General features: G+C 41.8%; 1 protein-coding gene and 1 long non-coding RNA gene across 2 annotated transcripts in view; both read left to right on the top strand.

The window, feature by feature from the left end:
• Window positions 1-16024: 16024 nt before the first annotated feature.
• On the top strand, window positions 16025-18563 carry LOC118373216 (uncharacterized). Its single transcript, XR_004823378.2, has 4 exons — window positions 16025-16216; window positions 17693-17746; window positions 17876-17949; window positions 18102-18563. It is a non-coding gene; the product is annotated as an uncharacterized LOC118373216 (long non-coding RNA).
• A 1518-nt stretch (window positions 18564-20081) lies between these two features.
• LOC127908494 (membrane-associated guanylate kinase, WW and PDZ domain-containing protein 2-like) overlaps window positions 20082-25282 on the top strand; it is a 136257-nt gene continuing 131056 nt past the window's right edge. The window contains exon 1 of the mRNA XM_052467060.1: window positions 20082-20423. The gene's annotated coding sequence lies outside the window, so the exon portion shown is untranslated. The remainder of the gene's footprint in view (window positions 20424-25282) is intronic.

Below are 25282 nucleotides of genomic sequence, written 5' to 3'. Positions count from 1 at the left end.
TGATGTCAAATCAAAACTAATCCGTGTCAGAGGAAGGCCCTAAAAATTGCCAAAGACTCCAGCCATCCTAGTCATAGACTGTTCTCTCTGCTACCGCCCGGCAAGCGGTACCGCACAGCCCCTATCTACATGTACATATTACCTCAACTAACCTCTAGCCCTGCACATTGACTTGGTACCAGTGCCCCCTGTATATAGCTTTGTTATTTTATTGTTGTGCTTTTATTTTCTACTTTTGTTGAATTATTAAATATTTTTCATAGCTCTTATTTTTCTTAACTGCACTGTTGGTTAAGGGCTTGTAAGTAAGCATTTCACAGTAAGGTACACCTTACTTATGTGACAAATAACATTTTATTTGGTTTTGATTTGTAATATACACAACTGAAATATTTTATTATTTCAAATATTTCTATTGTGGACCTGACCGAGACAATGGAATGCTTTCAATGTTTTGGTATTTGAATGTTTGCCATTTTTGGCTTTGCAATTTCCATTAAAAACCGCTAAAATAATTACAATGTCATAATGCATTTAAAGTAAGAAAAAAAAAGATGGAAACCGAAATAGAAAACAATGATAATTTGTTTTTGCCTGTCACTGACTGGCTCTACTCTGTTTATCCATTTATCTCCCCTTAATTTCCTACTGTCTCTGTTATTGAAAAACAGCACAAAATATGGAAGGAGAGCGCAAGTTCATACATTTTTGGTACATGCATTTTTGTACTAAATTAATGATACATATATACCCATTGATTCTTGAAGAATATAACTTATAAATGCCGCATGAGCTTAGCTAAACTGTCGTACACCATCAGAACCCAAAATATAAGATTATTTACAAACAATGGAGTAAAACAATGTAAATGCAAACAAACACTTTATTGCATCCATAGCTCAGTCTAGGAATTTGAGAGTGGTTGCATTTCTCCAATCCCGTGCGTCAATCAAAGTAACATATTAAAGAACCGTCATCAAAATATGACAGTTTAAGCTAGAGATTTTTTTGTCAGTTTTGCATGCGCTGCTTCTCAATCCACCGCATCCGCCTATGTCGGGCTTCTGCATCTGAGGTGGAAGTTGTCGCACTACAGTAGAGTTTGTCAAGTCTTCTCATAAAAACTTATGTAGCGTTCTCAGTCTTTCTCGATGACCCCCACAAGTGTCACAGGACTCGTCTGAAGGTATGTTGGTATGGAGGTAGATTTGTGCCAACAAAAAATGGGGTGAAATATGTATCCAAAGAAACTACAATATTTCCTGAGCTTTCTTATATTTCCTAAATATAGGGCAGACTTTTCAAAACCTTGTTCCTTGTGATAAAGGCTTAGCCTTTTTTAAGATAGAACATCTACACACACACCAGCCTACTACACATCAAAATAAATATAATCAGCAAAGAGATTAGTAAGGGGGGGGAGAGGAGTCATTTACCTCTGATCTACCTACAATGCCCTGGAGAGACAGACAAGATGGTGGACAATTCTGCCAAATCCTTCCTCTAACTTTGATCTTTAATTCTGACTATGTATAAAGGTATCAGACTCCTCTTGATGGCACTTTGAAGCAATACACACACAGGCATGCACACACACGTCTCATTTGTTTATTTCTAACTCATAGAATAGGTGTGTTATCATTCTCCTGTAACCGAGTCATCTTCATGGCTTTGTGACTCATACAATAGACAGTGATTTGGAATTCACTATAATACAAGAAATATACATGATAAATTATAAAACACTGCCATTAAAACCAGTTTGAGCAATCAATACGAAGACCTTTTTAAAAGGAGGATCTGTAATTTATTATTAATGATGGACTGATCGAACTGCACTGCAGTCTAGCGCTGCAGTCTACTGTAACAATACCAATACGTTCACTGAATAATGATGCATGTGTAGCGGGGTGCATAATTGGCGGCAGAGAAGTCAGGCGCAGGAGAGCAGAACTAGGTGATAACCAGAGATTTTTTTAGCAAAACCAACGGCATCCAGAACAACAAGATACATGGGCACAAAAATAACCCGTTATTCACGGGGAACATGCTCAAGCACTACGATAAACAATCCCACACACAGACATGGGGGGAACAGAGGGTTATGTACACAACAAGTAATTGAGGGAATTGAAACCAGGTGTGAGGGAAAACAAGACAAAACACATGGAAAATGAAAAGTGGATCGATGATGACTGGAAGACCGGCGAAACTGACCTCCAAGCGCTTCCCGAACAAGGAGAGGACCTGACTTCGGTAGAAGTCGTGACAGCATGTGTATATTGCACACTTCTATATATGTCTATATTTATACATCCACACAATATGAATGCCCAGTAGCTTTCATATTTATTTGTATTTATTATAGATACCCATTACAATACATTCACAGATTTCACAACACACTGTGTCGACTCAGGTCCCTACTCCACTAAATCCATGTGGAGTATATGTGTAATTTAGCTCTCTGTGTACATCCAAGGGCCAGCCGTGCTTCCCTGTTCTGAGCCAATTGCAATTTTCTTCAGTCCTTTTTTGTGGAATCTGACCACACGACTGAACAGTAGTCAAGGTGCGACAAAACTAGGGCCTGTAAGGACCTGCCTTGTTGATAGAGTTGTTAAGAAGGCAGAGCATTGCTTCATTATAGACAGACTTCTCCCCATCTTAGCTACTACTGCATCAATATGTTTTGACCATGACGGTTTACAATATAGTGTTACTCTAAACAGTTTGGTCACCTCCACTTGCTTCATTTCCACATTATTTACTACAATAGTTAGTCTAGGTTTAGGGTTTAGTGAGTGTTTTGTTACAAATACAATGCTTTTAGTTTTAGAAATATTTAGGGCTAACTTATTCCTTGCCACCCACTCTGAAACTAACTGCAGCTCTTTGAGTATTGTAGTCATTTCAGTCACTGTAGTAGCTGACGTGTATAGTGTTGACTCGTCTGCATACATAGACACTCTGGCTTTATTCAAAGTCAGTGGCATGTTGTTAGTAAAAATTTAAAAAGGCAAGGGGTCTAAACAGCTTCCCTGGGGAATTCCTGATTCAAACTGGATTATATTTGAGAGGCCTCTGTGTTCTGTTAGACAAGTAACTCTTTATCCATATCATAGCATTGGGTGTAAAGCCATAACACCTACATTTTTCCAGCAGCAGACTATGATCGATAATGTCGAAAGCTGCATGGAAGACTAACTAGACAGCCCCCACAATCATTTTATCATCAATTTCTCTCAGCCAATCAGTCATTTGTGTAAGTGCTGTGCTTCTTTTGTGTCCTTCCCTATAAGCATGCTGAAATTATGTTATCCATTTTGTTTACTGTGAAATAGCATTGTATCTGGTCAAACACCATTTTTTACAGAAGTTTACTAAGGGTTGGTAACAGGCTGATTGGTAGGCTATTTGAGCCAGTGAAGGGGGCTTCACTGTTATTGGGTAGCGGAATGACTTTCGCTTCCCTCCAGGCCTGAGGGCACACACTCCCTAGTAGGTTTAAATTGAAGATGTGGCAAATAGGAGTGGCACTATCGTCTGCTATAATCTTCAGTAATTTTCCATCTAGATTGTCAGACCCTGGTGGCTTGTCATTGTTGATAGACAACAATAATTTGTTCACCTCTTCCACACTGACTTTACAGAATTCTTGTCCATAAAGTCAGTGTGGAAGAGGTGAACAAATTATTATTGTACAATTCTTCTCTTTCATAAATTGGTCCGATATACTTGGATGTGTAGTGTCAGCGTTTGTTGCTGGCATGTCATCCTTAAGTTTGCTTATCTTGCCAATGAAAAAGTTATTCATGTGGTTAGCAATATCAGTGGGCTTTATGATGAATGAACCATCTGAAATGACTCTCTCACACACACACACACACACACACACACACACACACAGCTATAGTCTAATTGGTGCTTTAACATGTCTAGGACTGGAACCCGTTTGGGAACCCCCCATTCCGCTAGCGGAATCCCTCGCAAACAGCCAATGAAATTGCAGGGCGCCAAATACAAAATCAACAGAAATCTCATAAAACAAGATTTCTGAAACATACAAGTATTAGGCATCATTTTAAAGATAAAATTCTCGTTAATCCAGCCACAGTGTCTGATTTCAAAAATGCTTCACAGTCGAAAGCTCCACAAACGATTATGTTAGGTCACCACCAACTCACAGAAAACCCAGACATTTTTCCAGCCACAAAGAGAGTAACACAAAAAGCACAAATAGAGAGCAAATGAATCACTAACCTTTGATGATCTTCATCAGATGACACTCATAGGACTTCATTTTACACAATACATGTATGTGTTGTTCGGTAAAGTTCATATTTATATACAAAAATCTTATTTTACATTGGCGTGTTATGTTCAGTAGTTCCAAAACATGCAGTGATATTGCAGAGAGCCACATGAATTAACAGAAATACTCATTATAAATGTTGATAAATTCAAGTGTTATGCATGGAACTTTAGATACACTTCTCCTTAATGCAACCGCTGTGTCAGATTTCAAAACAACTTTACGGAAAAAGCATAGTCTGGCCAAAAGATATATCCGCCATGTTGCGCAGTCAACATTAGTCATAAATAGCATTATAAATATTCACTTACATTTGATGATCTTCATCAGAATGCACTCCCAGGAATCGCAGTTCCACAATAAATGTTAGTTTTGTTTGATAATGTCCATCATTTATGTCCATTTATGTCCAAATAGCTTCTTTTGTTTGGGCGTTTGGTAAACAAATCCAAAAGCGTGTTCAGGTCCAGTCGGACGAAAAGTTCAAAAAGTTATATTACAGGTTGAAGAAACTTGTCAAACTAGGTATAGAATCAATCTTTAGGATGTTTTTATCATAAATGTTCAATAGAGTTCCAACCGGAGAATTCCATTCTCTGTAGAAAAGCAATGGAATGAGGAATACCTCATGTGAAATGCGCCTGACTGAGAACGAGGCTGCTGGCAGACCCCTTAGTCAAACAGCTCTCATCCAGCCCCCCTTCACAGGAGAAGCCTGAAACAACGTTCTAAAGACGGTTGACATCTAGTGGAAGCCTTGGGAAGTGCAAAATAACCCATATCCCACTTTTAATTCGATAGGAGCTGAGTTCAAAAACTACAAACCTTAGATTTCCCACTTCCTGTTTGGATTTTTTCTCAGGTTTTTGCCTGCCATATGAGTTCTGTTATACTCACAGACATCATTCAAACAATATTAGAAACTTCAGAGTGTTTTCTATCCAATACTAATAATAATATGTATATATTAGCATCTTGGACTGAGCATCTATGAACACTGCATGGGCACCGCAGGCAGACAGAAAGCTGCTGGGAACAAACAGACTGTACATTTCAGACTGACACATTTCCGGCCTGATCAAATTTTCAGGCTTGGTCAAAATCATTCACTAATAGTGATGGAATCCACTCTGTGTTGGAGGGGTCTGTGGTATATGCACTGAACAAAAATAATTTAAAAAAACAGCATATAAGGTGTTGGTCCAATGTTTAATGAAGTAAGCCGCCTCCAACGTCGTTTTATAGAATTTGGCAGTACGTCCAACTGGCCTCACAACCACAAACCACATGTAACCATGCCAGTCCAGGACCTCCACATCTGGCTTCTTCACCTGCGGGATCCTCTGAGACCAGCCGCCGGACAGCTGATCAAACTGGGTTTTCACAATCAAAGGATTTCTGAACAAACTGTCAGAAACCATCTCAGGGAAGCTCATCTGCGTGCTCGTCGTCCTAACCATGATCTTGACCTGATTGCAGTTCGGCGTCATAAACGACTTCAATGAGCAAATGTTCACCTTCGATGGCCATTGGTACACTGATAGAAGTGTGCTCTTCACAGATTAATTCCAATTTCAACAGTACCGGGCAGATGGCAGACGGCGTGTATGGCGTTGTGTGGGCGAGGAGTTTGCTGATGTCAACGTTGTGAACATGGTGGCGGTGGGGTTATGGTATGGGAAGGCATAAGCTATGGACAACGAACTCCATTTCATTTTATCGATGGCAATTTTAATGCACAGAGATACCGTGACCAGATCCTCAGGACAATTGTCGTGGTATTCATCTGCCACCATCACCTCATGTTTCAGCATGATAACGGACGGCCCCATGTCGCAAGGATCTGTACACAATTCCTGGAAGCAGAAAATGGCCTGCATACTCACCAGACATGAGTGGGACAACATTCTACAGGCCACAATAAACAACCTGATCAACTCTGTGAAGGAGATGTGTCACACTGCATAAGTGTGGTCACACCAGATACTGACTGATTTTCTGATCCACACCCTTACCTTTTTTCTAGACATCTGTGACCAAAAGATGCATATCTGTATTCCCAGTCATGTGAAATCCATTGATTTGGGCCTAATTAATTTGACTGATTTCCTTACATGAACTGTGACTCATCTTTGAAATTGTTCCACGTTTGTATTTTTGTTCAGTGTAGTATAGGACAGGGGTACTAAAGTACTATTTGAGAAGGTCCGATCACACAAATGTCCTAGGTGGCAAAGGTCCATGGATGGGTATTGTTATTTATCAGCGTAGTAACAAACACCCACCTCACAATCCAGTTTTAAAGCTCATTACCTGCAATTCTACAGATTTTGTGATGGGGCTGAGAGAAAATGTTTCAGTTTTAAAGCTCATTTCCTTAAATTCTAGACATTACTATGTCTTATGTGTGTTCATTTGATACTAGTGGTCAAGAACCCAAACATTTGCATATTCATTGATTGGTCCCTGGGGCCATTTTAAAAGGTTTAAAAGCCTCATTCCTTCTTATTTCTATAAAAACCCTGAAGGCCAAAATCCAAAACGCTTTGGTTCTAATTTTTGCAATAAAGAAGCTTTTTATATTTAATTCCATTCTCTTCCTCGTGTTGCTGAATCACCTTTCCCCTCAGTTTGTTCCTCAATTCATGCACCTATCAAAATAACAAGTAACACAATTGAGTATGGCTGGGATAGGTTATACATTCTGTCAAAATGGGATGGACCTTTGACTTGGCACCCTCATTTTCCCCCTTCCTGAAGTTCCTGAACTAATTTTGAACCCTTTGTTGCCCCTCACTGGAGAGGCCTGAAAATGTCTGTCCCTCTGGAATGATCAGATGTTCAGGTTTCAGGATAAATCAATTCTCCAAGGAGAATATTCCATTAACACCCCACCAAATATCCACAACATGGTTACCATGTTCTCAGAATGTAAGATATTAATGTTCTAGACACATTTTATGAGAAGGTTTCAAGAACATTCCTGTGTCCAATTTTGGTAACACTTTACAATAAGGTTCCATTTGTAAAGGGTTGATAAAGAGTTTGTAATTATCAAATCAAATGTTATTTGTCACATGAGCCGAATACAACAAGACCTAAACCAACAATGCAGTCAAAGAAATAGAGTAAAAAATATATTTACTAAATAAAGAAAATCAAAAGTAACAAGAAAATGATATAATAATGGGGCTATATATAGGGGGTACCGGTACAAATTACCTCAACTAACAGTACCCCCTATATATAGGGGTTACAGGTTAGTCGAGGTAATTTGTACATGTAGGTAGGGGTAAAGTGACTATTCATAGACAATAAACAGTGAGTAGCGGCATGTAAATAGTCCGGGTGGCCATTTGATTAATTGTTCAGCAGTGTTATGGCTTGGGGTAGAAGCTGTTAAGGAGCCTTTTGGACCTAGACTTGGCACTTCGGTACCGCTTGCCGTGCTGTAGCAGAGAGAACAGTCTATGACTTGGATGACTGGAATCTTTGACAATTTTTGGGCCTTCCTCTGACAATGCTTAGTATATTGGTCCTGGATGGCAAGAAGTTTGGCCCCAGTTATGTACTGGGCCATACACACTACCCTCTGTAGCGTCTTGAGGTCAGAGGCCGAGCAGTTGCCACACCAGGGGGCAATGCAACCGGTCTAGATCCTCTCGATGGTGCAGCTGTATAACGTTTTGAGGATCTGGGGACCCATGCCAAATCTTATCAGTCTCCTCAGGGGGAAAAGGTGTTGTCGTGCCCTCTTCACAACTGTCTTGGTGTGTTTGGACCATGATAGTTAGTTTGTGATGTGGACACCAAGGAACTTGAAACTCTCGAACCGTTCCAATACAGCCCTGTCGATGTTAACGTTAATGTGGGCCTCGTAGGCCCTCCTTTTCTTAGTCCACGATCAGCTCCTTTGTCTTGGGGTAGAGGTTGTTGTCCTGGCACCACACTGCCTGTTCTCAGCCTATAGGAAGGAGGTCAGTCTCATAGTTGTCAGTGATCAGGCCGACCACTGTTGTGTTGTCAGCAAACTTAATGATGGTGTTGGAGTCATATTTGGCCACGCAGTTGTGGGTGAACAGGGAGTACAGGAGGAGACTAAGCATGCACGGCTGAGGGGCCCCAGTGTTGAGAATCAGATATGTTGTTGTCTACCCTTACCACCTGGGGGCAGCCCGTCAAGGAAGTCCAGGATCCAGTTGCAGAGGGAGTTGTTTAGTCCCAGGGTCCTTAGAGTAGTGATGAGCTTTGAGGGCACTATGGTGTTGAACACTGAGCTGTAGTCAATGAATAGTATTCTCACATAGGTGTTCCTTTTGTCCAGGTGTGAAAGGGCAGTGTGGAGTGCAATAGAGATTGCATCATCTGTGGATCTGTTGGGGCGGTATGCAAATTGGAGTGGATCTAGGGTTTCTGGGATAATAGTGTCTTTAATCCCAGTGTTCTTAGCTTAGTGAAAAGCTTTGTGGGCACTATGGTGTTGAATGTTGAGCTGTAGTCAATGAACAGAATTCTCACGTACTCTAGGTGTTATTTTTGTGCAGGTTGGAAAGGGCAGTGTGGAGTGTGAATTATGTTATTAAGGGTTATCTAATCATTTGTTAACCAATGATGTAAAATCACTTTCAGTATTACTTAAGTTGTTTTTTGGGGGGTATCTGCACTTTACTTTAGTATTCATATTTTTGACTACTTTTACTTTTACTTCACTTACAATCCTGAAGAAAATATTGTTATTTTTACTCCATACATTTTGCCTGACAACCCAAAGTACTCCTTACATTTTGAATGCTTAGCAGAACAGGAAAATTGTGAAATTCACGTACTTATCAAGAGAAGACGTGGTCATCCCTGCTGCCTCTGTTCTGGCAGACTCATTAAACAGAAATGCATATTTTGTAAACAATGTCTGAGTGTTGGAGTGTGCCCCTGGCTATCCAAATATTTTAAAAACAAGAACAGAGTGCCATCCAATTTGAAATTATTTATACTTTTACATTTGACACTGAAATATATTTTAGCAATTAAATTAACTTTGATACTTAAGGAACTACCCATCCCGGAACCGGGAGAATTGTCATCAACAACACTAATTAACATATCGCAATGGTCAAAAAATATAACGAGAAAATATTCATGTTCATGAAATCACAAGTGAAATATAGTGAAACACAGTTTAGCCTTTTGTTAATCACCCTGTCGTCTCAGATTTTGAAATGATGCTTTACAGCCAAAGCAACACAAGCGTTTGTGTAAGTTTATCGATAGCATAGCATAGCATAGCATTTTGTCCAGCTAGAAACAGGAAGCTTGGTCATGAAAATCAGAAAAGCAATCAAATTAACCGTTTACCTTTGATCTTCAAATGTTTTCACTGACGAGACTCCCAGTTAGACAGAAAATGTTCCTTTTGTTCCATAAAGATGATTTTTATACCCAAAATACCTCCGTTTGTTTGTCACGTTATGTTGAGAAATCCACCGGAAATAGCGGTCACGATAACGGCGAAAATCTTTCAAAATGATATCCATAATATCGACAGAAACATGGCAAATGTTTTTTATAATCAATCCTCAAGGTGTTTTTCAAATATCTATTCGATAATATATCAACTGGGACAATTGGCTTTTCAATAGGAGCGAGAGGAAAAATGACTACCTCTGTCTTTTACGCAAGAATCACTCTGAGAGCCCTCAGCTGGCCACTTACGCAATGTAGTTGTTTACGCTCATTCTTCAACATAAAGGCGTGAAACTACGTCAAAATGCTGTAGACACCGTATGGAATACGTAGAAAAAGGAATCTGGTTGATATCCCTTTCAATGACCAATAGGGGTGCATAGGAACACAACGGTTTCAAAATAAGAGGCACTTCCTGATTGGATTTTCCTCAGGGTTTCGCCTGCAATATCAGTTCTGTTATACTCACAGACAATATTTTGACAGTTTTGGAAACGTTAGTGTTTTCTATCCTAAGCTGTCAATTATATGCATATTCTAGCATCTGGTCCTGAGAAATAGGCGGTTTACTTTGGGAACGTTATTTTTCCAAAAATAAAAATAGTGCCCCCTAGTTTCAAGAGGTTTTTACTTCAGTAACTTTCTATAAAGGTATCTATACTAAGTAATGATACTTGGTTCCTTTTTCCACCACTGTTGCTCGTTACATCAAATCTAGTAGGTCACGAACAAAATACCACCATCCAACACAGAGTAACAAGAAACAAGCCCGCACAAATACCCAGCGGGCCTAGTGCCCTTAAATAACCTACAAACAAACCCTAATACAAAACAAGTATACCCAATTACCCAATAACCAAAAACAAACGGAAAGGGAATCGATGGCAGCTAATAGGCCGGCGACGACGACCGCCGAGCACCGCCCCCACACAGGAAGAGGCACCATATTCGGCGAGGTTCGTGACAGTACCCCCCCCCCCCCCACCCCTACGCGCGGCTCCCGCAGCGCGACGAGGCGCAGGAGACCAGGCAATGGGAGGAGACGACAGGACTTTGAGAACTGATCCACAACGACCAGAACGGTAGTGTTCCCCTGGGATGGGGGAAGATCAGTAAGGAAATCTACCGAGAGATGGGACCATGGCCGTTGTGGAACCGGGAGGGGCTGTAACTTCCCTCTAGGAAGGTGCCTAGGAGCCTTACTCTGGGCGCATACCGAACAGGAAGAGACATAGAGCCTAACATCCTTAGGCTTAGGTGGGCCACCAGTATTTCCCCCTAAGACCCGCAGACGGTAGTGTGTGGGCCCACCGAATCAATTTATCACGGACACCAAGCGGTACGTAACTTCGCCCAGTCGGACACTGTGTAGGCGCAGGTTCAACCCTCAACGCCCGCTCGATGTCCGCGTCCACCTCCCATACCACTGGGGCCACCAGCCGAGAGGCTGGAAGGATGGGAGTGGGTTCGATGGACCGGTCCTCGGTGTCAGAGACGGGACAGCGCGTCGGCCTTAGTGTTGAGGGAACCTGGTCTGTAAGAGATCGTAAATCTAAAACGTGTAAAGAACATGGCCCACATAGCCTGACGCGGATTCAGTCTCCTCGCTGCTCGAATATACTCCAGATTACGGTGGTCAGTCCAGATGAGGAAAGGGTGTTTAGCCCCCTCTAGCCAGTGTCTCCACACCTTCAGGGCCTTTACCATAGCTAGTAACTCCCGGTCCCCCACATCATAGTTCCGCTCCGCCGGACCCAGCTTCTTAGAACAGAAAGCGCAGGGACGGAGCTTCAGTGGCGTGACCGAGCGCTGAGACAGCACGGCTCCAACCCCTGCCTCGGACGCATCCACCTCCACTATGAATGCTAACGAAGGGTCCGGATGCGCCAACACGGGAGCCCCAGTGAACAGTGCCTTCAACTGGTTGAAGGCTCCATCAGCCTCTGCTGACCACTGCAGACGCACCGGCCCCCCCTTCAGCAGTGAGGTAATGTGCGCCGCTACTTGGCCAAAACCCCGGATAAACCTCCGGTAGTAATTGGCAAACCCTAAAAACCGCTGCACCTCCTTTACCCAATAACCAAGAACAAACGGAAAGGGAATCGATGGCAGCTAATAGGCCGGCGACGACGACCGCCAAGCACCGCCCGAACAGGAAGAGGCACCATCTTCGGCGAGGTTCGTGACACCGACAGTCGAACTGAAGCGTACTGACGCCTTTAGACTAACAGTGATCATGTATTTTAAAACCATACAACTTTAAAACAAGCTAACACAAAACATTTTCTTCAGAAAAAGTACTTTTCAGTCATCATTGTTTGCCTAAAGACTTTATTTCTTAGCTGGAACTAGAGCTAGCTATTAGTAGGTCTACATACAAATCTATTCTTCATTGTCACGTGTGCTCCCTCTCTGACCTCTAGGTCACCAGGCTGCTCGTTATGGCGCACACCTGTCACCAATTTCTTACGCGCACCTGTGCGTCATTAGACTCACCTGGCCTCCATCACTTCCCTGATTACCTTCCCTATACCTGTATATGTCATGCCCTTTGGTTCCTTCCCCAGGCGTTATTGTTTCAGTTTCACGTCTGTGTGCTGTTAGTGTTTCTTGTTTTGTATTATGTTCAGTTAATTTTATTAAAACACTTACTCCCTGTACTTATTCCCTAATCTAGCACATCATTGCTTTCATAGTTCTTCAACTTCCACAAAATATTTTTTTAGAGCTGTCATCACTAAATGCACCATCATATTTGTCTCCACAAATAATAACCTACAATTTTCTAATCATTCAACTAAAATCAAACTGTATTCATCTGTGGTGTGTTTGCTAGCTTGTTATAAAGTATGTTTGGTTTTGAAATACGTTAAAGTAGTAATGGTGGCGACTGTTTATAGTTGAAAAAGTTAGGAAAACATTAAAGTTGACATAGTGTATCTAGCTTGAACGGTTCGAGAGTTATTGTAAGTTGTATTATGTTAATTCATGGTAATTTATACAGTTATAGTCGATAAATGTTGTTTAAGAGAATGAAGTTAATATAGCCTGAACTTGTGAAAGTTGGTTTGGTGTCTGTAGCATGAATGGTTCAAGAGTTACGGTTTGTGGATTATTTTATGGAAATGTAAGCATGTTTATATAGTGCCTTCGGAAAGTATTCAGACTCCTTGACTTTTTCCACATTTTGTTACGTTACAGCCTTATTCCTATATGGATGACATTTTAAAAATCCTCAATCTACACACAATAACCTATTATGACAAAACGAAACAGGTTATTAATCATTTTTGCAAATGTATTAAATATAAAAAAAACATACCTAATTCCATACATTTTCAGACCCTTTGCTGTGAGACTCAAAATTGATCTCAGGTGCATCCTGTTACCATTGATCAACGACTTGATTGGAGTCCACCTCCAACCAGAGGCTGCACTTGACACATTTATGAAACTACTTATTCCAGTTACTAATAAGCACGCACTCATTAAGACAAATACTGTAAACTGTTACATCCCCTTGGATTGATGAGGAATTGAAAAATTGTATGGTTGAGAGGGATGAGGCAATTAAGTTTGGCAGCCCAACTGATTGGCAAACGTACTGCAAATTAAGAAATTTTGTGACTAAGCTAAGTAAAAAAGAAATAGAAACTACACTATGAAACAAAGATAAATTATATAGAGGAAAAATTGTAAAAACTTTGGGGCACCTTAAATGAAGTTTTGGGAAAAAATGCCAACTCTGCTCCTTCATTTATTGAATCAGATGGCTCATTCATCACAAAGATGAGATAAGATAAGAAAAACATTCAATGAAGAAGTCTTGAATGACTATTGCCTCGTTGCACTTCTGTCAGGATGCTCTCAATGGTGCAGCTGTAAAACCTTTTGAGGATCTGAGGACCCATGCCAAATCTTTTCAGTCTCATGAGGGGGAATAGGTTTTGTCGTGCTTTCTTCACGACTGTCTTGGTGTGCTTTGACCATGTTAGTTTGTTGGTGATGTGGAGGCCAAGGAACTTGAAGCTCTCAACCTGCTCCACTACAGCCCAGTCGATGAGAATGGGGGCATGATTGGTCCTCCTTTATCTGTAGTCCACAATCATCTCCTTTGTCTTGATCACGTTGAGGGAGAGGTTGTTGTCCTTGCACCACATGGTCAGGTCTCTGATCTCCTCCCTATAGGCTGTTTCATCGTTGTTGGTGATCAGGCTTACCACTGTTGTGTAATTAGCAAACTTAATGATGGTGTTGGAGTCATGCCTGGCCGTGCAGTCATGTGTGAACAGGGAGTACAGGAGGGGTGCGTGCTCAGCCCCCTGAGGGGCCCCCGTGTGGAGGATCAGTGTGGCGGATATGTTGTTACCTACCCTTACCACCTGGGGGCGGCCTGTCTGGAAATCCGTCCCAGGGTCCTTAGCTTATTGATGAGTTTCAACACTATGGTGTTGAACATTGGGCTGTAGTCAATGAATAGAGTTCTCACATAGGTGTTCCTTTTGTCCATGTTTGAATGGCCAGTGTGAAGTGCAATTGAGATTGCATCATCTGTGGATCTGTGTGGTATGCACATTGAGAGGGTCTCAGGCTTCTGGGATGATGGTGTTGATGTGAGCCATGACCAGCCTTTCAAAGCATTTTATGGCTACATATGTCAGAGCTATGGGTTGGTAGTCATTTAGGAAGGTTACCTTAGTGTTCTTTGGCTTTGGGAATATGGTGGTCTACTTGAAACATGTTGGTATTACAGACTCAGACAGAGAGAGGTTGAAAATGTATGTGAAGACACAGCGCATGCTCGGAGTACACGTCCTGTTAATCCGTCTGGCCCTGCGGCCTTGTGAATGTTGACCTGTTTGAAGGTCTAACTCACATCGGCTGCAGAGAGCGTGATCATACTGTCATCCGGAACAGCTGATGCTCTCATGCATACTTCAGTGTTACTTGCCTCGAAGCGAGCATAGAAGTTATTTATCTCGTCTGGTAGGCTCGTGTCACTGGGCTGCTCTCGGCTGGGCTTCCCTTTGTAGTCTGTAGTAGTTTGCAAGCCCTGCCACATCCGATGAGCGTCAGAGCCAGTGTAGTACCATTCAGTCCTGGATTGATGCTCTGCCTGTTTGATGGTTCGTTGGAGGGCATAGCGGGATTTCTTACAAGCTTCCGGGTTGACCTGCTAGCAATAGCTAGCGTGACATTACAGTGCACTGACTGAAGGTGCTAGTTAGTTTTTAATTAACATGGCTAGCTAAGCCAGCAAACACTTGCTGAAAAAGGCTTTAAATACATTAAAGGGACCATAAAAAAAATATATATATAGTTACATTCGCTATTGACTTTGGATTTATGAACCAGTTTTCCAAAGACAATATTGTGTTGTACAGTTTCAAACAGTTTTTATGTACAGAGGAAGGAGACATGAACCTGCTCTCAGAATGTCTCTCAGACTGAAGAGCAGGCATAACTTTTCAAATAGGGGAGAAGAACTCACAAAGCACTAGTTTTTCATTCATAAACAATTTTATTTCACCTTTATTTAACCATGTAGGCCAGTTGAGAACAAGTTCTTATTTACATCTGCGACCTGGTCAAAATAAAGCAAAGCAGTGCGACAAAAACAACAGCACAGAGTTAGACATGGGATACTAAGTCAATTACAGAAGGAAAATAATATAAAAATGGTAAGCCTGAAGAACTCTTGTATTGCCAACCTATTGCCAAACTGCAATGGCACCAAATATTTTTATGCATTCAACAACTCATAATGATAAGGAAACTTTATTAATATCACACCTTTTTCTGAAGTGAATGGTTTCACCACTACATTACGCACAGTGCGAGCAAGGTTGATTGAAACTTTGTCACAGTAGCTAGATTCTAGGGCTAACATTAACCTTAGATAGCAAAGCTAGCAGTAGCTCCAATTACTGTTCTTTTTTATATTCGCTAGCTAGCTTTACTAATATTCAAGTCATATTATTCTGTTTTCATATCGGGCAGTTGATGAGCTGAATATCAAGTTATCGAGATTGTAAGAGAGACAAAAGGTGAGTTATTCCCATTAAGACTTGTACCAGAGCCTTGTACCACATTCTGAAATATTCACAAAGATTTTGATGCTTGTTACTTCTGTCAAGAATTGTTCACGTTTTGCTATCACAATGATGCATTTTTATTAATCCCTTAAGTGATTGGTACTCACGAGCGAACACATAACAAGCAATAGACTGGCAATAGTTAGAAATGTGAATGGTTTAAGTTCTGTGATTCTATTAATAAAACCAACTAGTTAACTTTCATTGCTAATACACCAGTGACTTTGTCTTTTCAGATGTGGCAGCAAAAATATATTGGACAGATATATAAAGACAGAAGCATCAAATACCTCAAAATGAGCAACAGAGGGAACAAAAAAATACTAAAATGGCATGCCAGAGACAGGTTAGTTCATAAATGTGAACCAATCCATATATGTGTAAAGGCAGTACTCGGTTCTGAAATGACAAGCCCTGTATAATTCATTTTTGTGATTTATAAATTTGAGATTTCAGTGTTGAATACCTTCTGTTTATTAGGCAGGATAACCCTTTGTCTCCATTTCGCAGGCTTTGTCAGTCATGTGAAGGAGATTACATTTACATTTACATTTAAGTCATTTAGCAGACGCTCTTATCCAGAGCGACTTACAAATTGGTGCATTCACCTTATGACATCCAGTGGAACAGCCACTTTACAATAGTGCATCTAAATCTTTTAAGGGGGGGGGGGGTGAGAAGGATTACTTTATCCTATCCTAGGTATTCCTTAAAGAGGTGGGGTTTCAGGTGTCTCCGGAAGGTGGTGATTGACTCCGCTGTCCTGGCGTCGTGAGGGAGTGTGTTCCACCATTGGGGAGCCAGAGCAGCGAACAGTTTTGACTGGGCTGAGCGGGAACTGTACTTCCTCAGTGGTAGGGAGGCGAGCAAGCCAGAGGTGGAAACGCAGCGCCCTTGTTTGGGTGTAGGGCCTGATCAGAGCCTGGAGGTACTGAGGTGCCGTTCCCCTCACAGCTCCGAGGCAAGCACCATGGTCTTGTAGCGGATGCGAGCTTCAACTGGAAGCCAGTGGAGAGAGCGGAGGAGCGGGGTGACGTGAGAGAACTTGGGAAGGTTGAACACCAGACGGGCTGCGGCGTTCTGGATGAGTTGTAGGGGTTTAATGGCACAGGCAGGGAGCCCAGCCAACAGCGAGTTGCAGTAACCCAGACGGGAGATGACAAATGCCTGGATTAGGACCTGCGCCGCTTCCTGTTGAGGCAGGGTCGTACTCTGCGGATGTTGTAGAGCATGAACCTACAGGAACGGGCCACCGCCTTGATGTTAGTTGAGAACGACAGGGTGTTGTCAGGATCACGCCAAGGTTCTTAGCGCTCTGGGAGGAGGACACAATGGAGTTGTACCGTGATGGCGAGATCATGGAACGGGCAATCCTTCAGCTCCGTCTTGCCGAGGTTCAGCTTGAGGTGGTGATGTCATACACACTGATATGTCTGCCAGACATGCAGAGATGCGATTCGCCACCTGGTCATCAGAAGGGGGAAAGGAGAAGATTAATTGTGTGTCGTCTGCATAGCAATGATAGGAGAGACCATGTGAGGTTATGACAGAGCCAAGTGACTTGGTGTATAGCGAGAATAGGAGAGGGCCTAGAACAGAGCCCTGGGGGACACCAGTGGTGAGAGCGCGTGGTGAGGAGACAGATTCTCGCCACGCCACCTGGTAGGAGCGACCTGTCAGGTAGGACGCAATCTGAAAAGTATTGTCATGCTATTGAAGGCAGTGCTATGAAGGGCCAGCCTTCTCAAATATGTTACGTGAAATAGTGGTGTGAATTTTATGCATACCCCAAATTTCATGTATTTTCTTTGTTATGTCTCAGCAATAAAAGGCTGCACTACACCACTGCTGGTCCAAATTGAGGCAGATTTTGAAGGTGAGTTAGTCCCATAAAGACAGACTGACTAACACAGTTCTAGTCTAGTTCTTATAATTTTCTCAAGGATTTTGATGCATATAACAATCGCTAATACACCACACTGACTGACTATCTTCTCAAGCGCAGCGTTATTGTACTGACATCGGACAGAGCATCAAAGACGGACATGAAAAAGCGAAGGCAGCATTGCCAGAAGACAGGTTTGTTATCAATGTGAACTAATCCAAACATTGAGTTTTAAATAGTTGAGACTTGTTCCACAGATTTTAGTGTGTTTTTTAAACTTTGAGATTCCAGTGTTCAATACTTGTTTTTTGGGCAGAATAAGTCATTGTCGCCTGTATTTTCACAGGCTTTGGTCAGTCGCTTAAAAGAGCTCTCTGCTGAAGAGGCAGCAATTTGATGGGGCAACTGAACATATGATGTCTGATGTGGAGACGGACCCAGAAGACCTCAATGCATTTTTAATAACCTCCCCACCCTGGTATTCCCCTGAGTTTGAGGACCTGATTGCATCAGCACACCAGAGAAAAAAGGGGCAAAGCACACTTATGGGGTGAAAACGCTCCTTCAGAACGAAAACTGGAGCAAACATCCACTGCAGTCCTAACTAGAACGTATGCAATAAACCACAGACAATCACCTGCACCTTAGAGACTATTTTCACTGACTCTTCACACTTGCTCCTCAAGACACTTTTTGCACCAACTTCCACACATGCAGGTGCGCGCACACACACACACACACACAATTACTGCTACTATTTATAATTTCTTATATAAGATGCTCCACCATGTCTACCACATTTTATAGTCTATACTGTATTTGTTCTTATTATGTGTGTATATACAGTATTTTCAAACATTACCCTCTTTTATTATTCTTTATTAAAGGTTCAAGTAGCGAAGCCCTATTGTTATTGTTCCAGTTCATTATTGTTATTATGAAGTTCTTTTTTCTGCCATTTTGGGGGGGAAAAGCAAAGGCCCAGGACTGTGCATCTTAGCAACATGGTAAAGGGCCAAGGGCCACATCCTCTAATGCAATACCATGCCAATTGGCCACATGGTGGCGTTTATAATAAGCGATTGAAAGTGCAAACTTTTTAATATCACGCACACGTGTGACCTAGTCATGAAATGTTGTCCATAGGTCCCTCCTCACAGGGAACACATTTCCCTCAAGAAACAATAAAGTACTCCATGATGGATTTTCTGCATTTAGAATTGTGTACAAATCACTTAAATAACTACTCCTCTAGCACCGATTGACCGATCTGCACAAACACTTGACATGTATGGACCAAGTTCCCTCAATGCAATATTTTCTAGACTAGTCCCAAAAACAATATTCAATTCATACAAATCGCAGAAATTCATACAAATCAAACGACATTCTTATTGTGACAAAAACTGGTACACATGTTCCAAACACTGTCAAAACTCAACATATCTAAGTGCATTTTGATCTACCACATGGTGGCGCTATAACAGGCACATGTTTACATTTCTTGATCTGTTTGACTCAGAGTGATGAAATTTGGCACACACGCTCAGGCTGAACACGTTGGCTGTCAGGATCTTTAGTTTCCTCGAGTGTTGATGACTTCCTTAGAAAGAGAGAGGACACTGACTTTTGAGTGTTCAGAATTAAAACACTTAAGTCCTTCCAACTGGCATGGAGGTGCCTACCCACTGGGTTGAATCAACATTGTTTCCATGTCATGACAATGAAATTACATTGAACCAACGTGGAGTAGGAGTTGAATTGATGTCCGTGCCCAGTGGGTAGTCTTCAGAGGTGTAAGGATCATTTGGTGTCTGAAACTAGGGCATTTGGTGCAGTGTTAAAGTTTTAATGTCATGTTTTAATGTCACATGCACAAGTACAGTGTTGAGGATGGGTTATTTTTGTTGACCTTATAATTGGAAAATAATTACCTAAACTGTCAGGACAATAATTTGTGTGCTTGTTTGTGTGTGTATGAGTGTAACTTACAGTATATTTAGTAACACAGGTAATGTTATACATTAACTAGAGTTTAGATACATTTAGGCAACTGTGTGTGGCTATGTGTTTGTATATTCCTGATTTCTTATAAATATTTGCCCTGGACTGTGCTTAGGGCTTTGTGTTTATGTATATGAATCTGTGTGTGTGTGTGCACATGCAACCATGTATGTGTGTGTGTGCTCACTGGCATATTTTCCTGCAGCAATAGGATGTGTTTATCTCCCGTCAGTAACATTGGTTGGTCAACCAGCTAAAGAGAAAGTGTGCAGAACTGCCATCAGTGAACAGGGGGTGCTACAGGACTGTAGAACCCCTCTAACTAATCAGCAACCAGATCTGGATGAGCCCGGCTACCCACTGGCAGATTCCTTTTTTCCGCTGTCGTCTCCCGACGGTCGTCGTCTCTCCATCTCTCCACCTCTCTCTCCCTTCCCCGTTTCCATCACCGTTCCTGGGATGTAAATTAGCTGCAGCGTGGGCTGTATGTTGGAGCATTGGTAGAGAACCAGGGATAGAGTGATTTAGAGGCTGGCCAAGCCAGGGAGGGAGGCACTGTGCCTGGGCACGGGGCTAGAGGACGGCTGGGAGGAAAGGGCTCTCTGGATGTATACATGTGGAGGACGGCGCACCTCTTTTACCAACTGGGCCAGCTGCAGATAAGGTGCCTGCACAGTATGTGGCTGTGTGTGTGTGTGTGTGTGTGAGCGTTTGTGTGCGTGTGTATCTGCGTGTGTCTATGAATGTGGGTGTGTGGGTTGGGGGGGGAGATTTTTAGCATTGATTCCGGCACTGATTGTGTCAGATGTGATTTTCACACTGCGACATTCGGATCATCTTTTCCCCATCAGCTAGCATTTTCTACTTGTTTGTCTCTCCTCCTCTCTCCTCCTTTCCACCCTTTCTTCTCCTGCTGTGCTCTAACCAGCAGAGCTGTCTGCTTTTGTGGTGGGATTCACCACAGTGCCTCAGACCTTTGTTAAAATGGTGTCATTCATTTTTACATAAGGTGTTATTGACGAGCTCTGTGTTTTCAGATCAAATCAGTGCAGTTGTCACCGACAGGGTTATGGGCTGTGTGTGCGTTTCTTTGTTTTAGATCAGTGCAGTTGACACTGTCTAGAGGCAGTTCTGTGTGTGTTTGTGTTACTGTAGTGTGTGCTACTGTAAAAGCATTTCCTCTTGATGGACAGTAAACATAATTGTCATCGTGTATGCATGATTGCCTGTAACAGTGGATTGGACACAGTGTGTGTAGCGTAATAGCTTGAACATACAAGATGAATATGAATGCCCTACTGTATACTGATTCAGTGTCGTCTCTGTTTGTGAGGAAGTCATAGTGAGGTAGTCATCATTCCCAGTTAGCATAGAGCTCACTGTATGGCCATCCTGTGTGTTAAGTGATAGGTATTTGATCCGAATCAAATAAAATGCTATTCGTCACATGCTTCGTAAACAACAGGTGTGGACTAACAGTGAAATGCTTACTTATGGGCCCTTCCCAAAAGTGCAGAGAGAAAGAAAATTATAGTTAAGTAATAATAATTAAAGTAATAATAGATACACATAGACTAACAACAACTACAGTGCATTTGGAAAGTATTCAGACCCCCTTTGTTAGGTTAGAGCCTAATTCTAAAATGAATTTAAAAAGGCACAGATCTGGGGAAGGGTACCAACAAATTGGCATTATTGAAGGTCCCCAAGAACACAGTGGCCTACATCATTCTTAAATGGAAGAAATTTAGAATAACCAAGACTCTTCCTAGACCTGAGCAATTGGGGGTAGAAGGGCCTTGGTCAGGGAGGTGACCAAGAACCTGATGTTCACTCTGACAGAGCTGCAGAGTTCCTCTGTGGAGATGAGAGAACCTTCCAGAAGGTCAACCATTTCTATGAATCAGGCATTTATGTTAGAGTGGCCAGATGGAAGTCACTCCTCAGTAAACGGCACAGGACAGCCCACTTGGAGTTTGCCAAAAGGCACCTCAGACCATGAGAAACAAGATGCTCTGGGCTGATGAAACCAAGATTGAACTCTTTGGCCTGAATGCCAAGCGTCACGTCTGGAGGAAACTTAGCACCATCCCTACAGTGAAGCATGGTGGTGGCAGCATCATGCTTTGGGGATGTTGCTAGTCAGGATCAAGGGAAAGATGAACAGAGCAAAGTACAGAGAGATCCTTCATGAAAACCTGCTCCAGAGCGCTCAGGACTGTACGAGGCAATTGAGGTAGATATCTACTTAAAAATCATACAATGTGATTTTCTGGATTTTTGTTTTAGATTCCGTCTCTCACAGTTGAAGTGATAAAAATTAAAGACCTCTACATGCTTTGTAAGTAAGAAAACCTGCAAAACCGGCAGTGTATCAAATACTTGTTCTCCCCACTGTAGGTATTACCAGTGGTGTAAAGTCCTTATTTAAGTAAAAATACTTTAAAGTAGTTTTTATGGTATCTGTACTTAACTATTTATATTGTTGACCATTTTTACTTCAATACTTTCCTGAAGAAAATAATATACTTTTTACTTCATTTCCCTGACACCCAAAAGTACTTGTTACAAATGACTAGCAGGATAGGACAATGGTCCAATTCACACAAGTCAAGAGAACATCCCTGGTCATCCCTACTGCATCTTATCTAGCAGACACACCAAACACAAATGCTTTGTTTGCAAATTGTGTCTGAGTGTTAGAGTATGCCCCTGGCTATCCGTAAATAAAAAAAACAAGAAAATAGTGTTGTTTGGTTTGCTTAATATAATGAATATGAAACGATTTATGCTTTTGATACTTATTTATATTTAAATCCAAATACTTTTGGACTTTTTCTCAAGTAGTATTTTAGTGGGTGACTCACTTTTAATTGAGTCATTTTCTATTTAGGTATCTTTACTTTTATTCAAGCATGACAATTGGGTACTTTTTCCACCATTGTGTATTACAGACTGGTTCAGGGAGAGGTTGAAAATTGTCAGTGAAGACACTCTTGCCAGCTTGTATGTGTCCAGGTAATCCATCTGGCCCTGCGGCCTTGTGAATGTTAACCTGTTTTAACTTCTTGAATATAGGGGGCGCTATTTAAATTTTTGGATGAAAAACGTTCCCGTTTTAACAAGATATTTTGTCACGAAAGGATGCTCGACTATGCATATAATTGACAGCTTTGGAAAGAAAACACTGACGTTTCCAAAACTGCAAAGATATTGTCTGTAAGTGCCATAGAACTGATGTTAGAGGTGAAACCCAGATAAAAATCCAATCAGGAAGTGCCGCATTTTTTGGAAACCGCCTCATGCCAATGACTCCTTATATGGCTGTGAATGGGCCACGAATGAGCATTCTGTCGCTTCCCCAAGGTGTCAACAGCATTGTGACGTATTTGTAGGCATATCATTGGAAGATTGACCATAAGAGACTACATCTACCAGGTGGTCGCTTGGTGTCCTCCGTTGCAATTATTGCGTAATCTCCAGCTGCAATATTTTTCAGTTCGTTTCTGATGAAAAACCAACTGTCACGACTGATATATTATCGAATAGATATGTGAAAAACACCTTGAGGATTGATTCTAAACTACGTTTGCCATGTTTCTGTCAATATTATGGAGCTAATTTGGAAAAAGGTTCGGCGTTGTAGTGACTGCATTTTCCGGACTTTTTCTTAGCCAAACGTGATGAACAAAACAGAGCTATTTCGCCAACACAAATCATCTTTTTGGAAAGAAATGAACATTTGCTATCTAACTGAGAGTCTCGTCATTGAAATCATCCAAAGTTCTTCAAAGGTAAATTATTTTATTTGAATGCTTTTCTTGTTTTTGTGAAAATGTTGCCTGCTTGAATGCTAGGCTTAATGGTATGCTAGGCTATCAATACTCTTACACAAATGCTTGTGTAGCTTTGGTTGAAAAGCATATTTTGAAAATCTGAGATGACAGTGTTGTTAACAAAAGGCTAAACTTGTGTTTGAATATATTTATTTCATTTCATTTGCGATTTTCATGAATAGGAAAAGTTGCGTTATGGTAATGCACTTGAGGCTATGATTACGCTCCCGGATACGGGATTACTCGTCGCTAGAGGTTAAAGGTCTTACTCACATCGGCTAAGGAGAGCATGATTACACAGTGATTCGGAACAGCTAGTGCTCTCACACATGGTTCAGTGTTGTTTGCCTCGAAGTGAGCATAGAAGGCATTTAGCTTGTCTGGTATGCTTGCATCACTGGGAAGCTGGGTTTCCATTTGTTATCGGTGGTTATCGGTTTGCAAGCCTAATGAGCAGGAGAGTAGTAGGATTTAAATCATAGTCCTGTATTGATGCTTTGCCTGTTTGATGGTTTGTTGGAGGGCGTAGCTGGATTTTTTTATGAGCTTCTGGGTTATTGTCCCGCTCCTTGAAAGCGGCCGCTCTAGCCTTTAGCTCCGTGTGGATGAACAGTGTGGACAATGTAGCAAATGCACTTATTAATGAAGCCGGTGACTGATGTGGTATACTCCTCAATCCCATCGGATGAGTCCGGTTACATATTCCAACTGGCCATGATTGGGAGTCCCATAGTCCATAGTCTGTGCTAGCGAAACAGTCCTGTAGCTTAGCATCCGCTTCATCGGACCACTTCCGTATTGAGCGTGTCATTGGTACTTCCTGTAGGAGTTTTTGCTCGTCGGCAGAAATCAGAATTATGGTCAGATTTACCAAATGGAGGAGGAGGAAGAGCTTGGTTGTCACACCCTGACCTTAGTATTCTTTGTTTTCCTTGTTATTTTGGTTAGGTCAGGGTGTGACATGGGTGATGTGTGTTTTTGTCTTGTCTAGGGGTTTTGTATGTTTATTGGGGCTGTCTCCTTTCTAGGTATTTTGTATGTCTATGGTTGCCTAGATTGGTTCTCAATTAGAGGCAGCTGTCTATCGTTGTCTCTGATTGGGAACCATATTTAGGCAGCCATATTCTGTGGGTACTTTGTGGGTGATTGTTTCCTGACTTTGTGTTCTCTGCACCAGATCGGTCTGTTTCGGGTTTTGCCACGTTTGTTGTTTTTGTGTTCATGTTGAGTTTCTCATATTAAAAACCATGAACTCTAACCACGCTGCGTTTTGGTCCTCCTCTACTTCGACGGAAGAAATCCGTGACATTGGTATGTGTCTCTGTGTGTGGAGTTAAGGTGATATAGAGTTTCTTCACCTAAAGTTGCACAGGTGGCATGCTGGTAGAAATGAGGTAAACATAACATTTTTCCTGCTCATCCAAAGCCATGCTCCTAGAGCTGGTGATTTAATGCATTTTCTTGCTTTCTTATGGCCCTACAGTAGACAGCTCATTGAGTGTGGCCATAGTGCTGGTTAGTGGTGTGAAAAATATAGAAGACTCTACACCTTATGAGGTATTCTAACTCAGGCGAGTAGAACCTCAAGACTTCTTTAATATTATAGATTGCGCAACAGCTGTTAACAAAGGGACACACAACGCCCCCCTTGAGCTTACCCGACGCTGACATTCTCTCCGGCTGATGT

The sequence above is a fragment of the Oncorhynchus keta genome, chromosome 17 (assembly GCF_023373465.1).
Source record: "Oncorhynchus keta strain PuntledgeMale-10-30-2019 chromosome 17, Oket_V2, whole genome shotgun sequence".
Lineage (NCBI taxonomy): Eukaryota > Metazoa > Chordata > Actinopteri > Salmoniformes > Salmonidae > Oncorhynchus > Oncorhynchus keta.
This window is presented reverse-complemented; position numbering and strand designations above follow the sequence as displayed.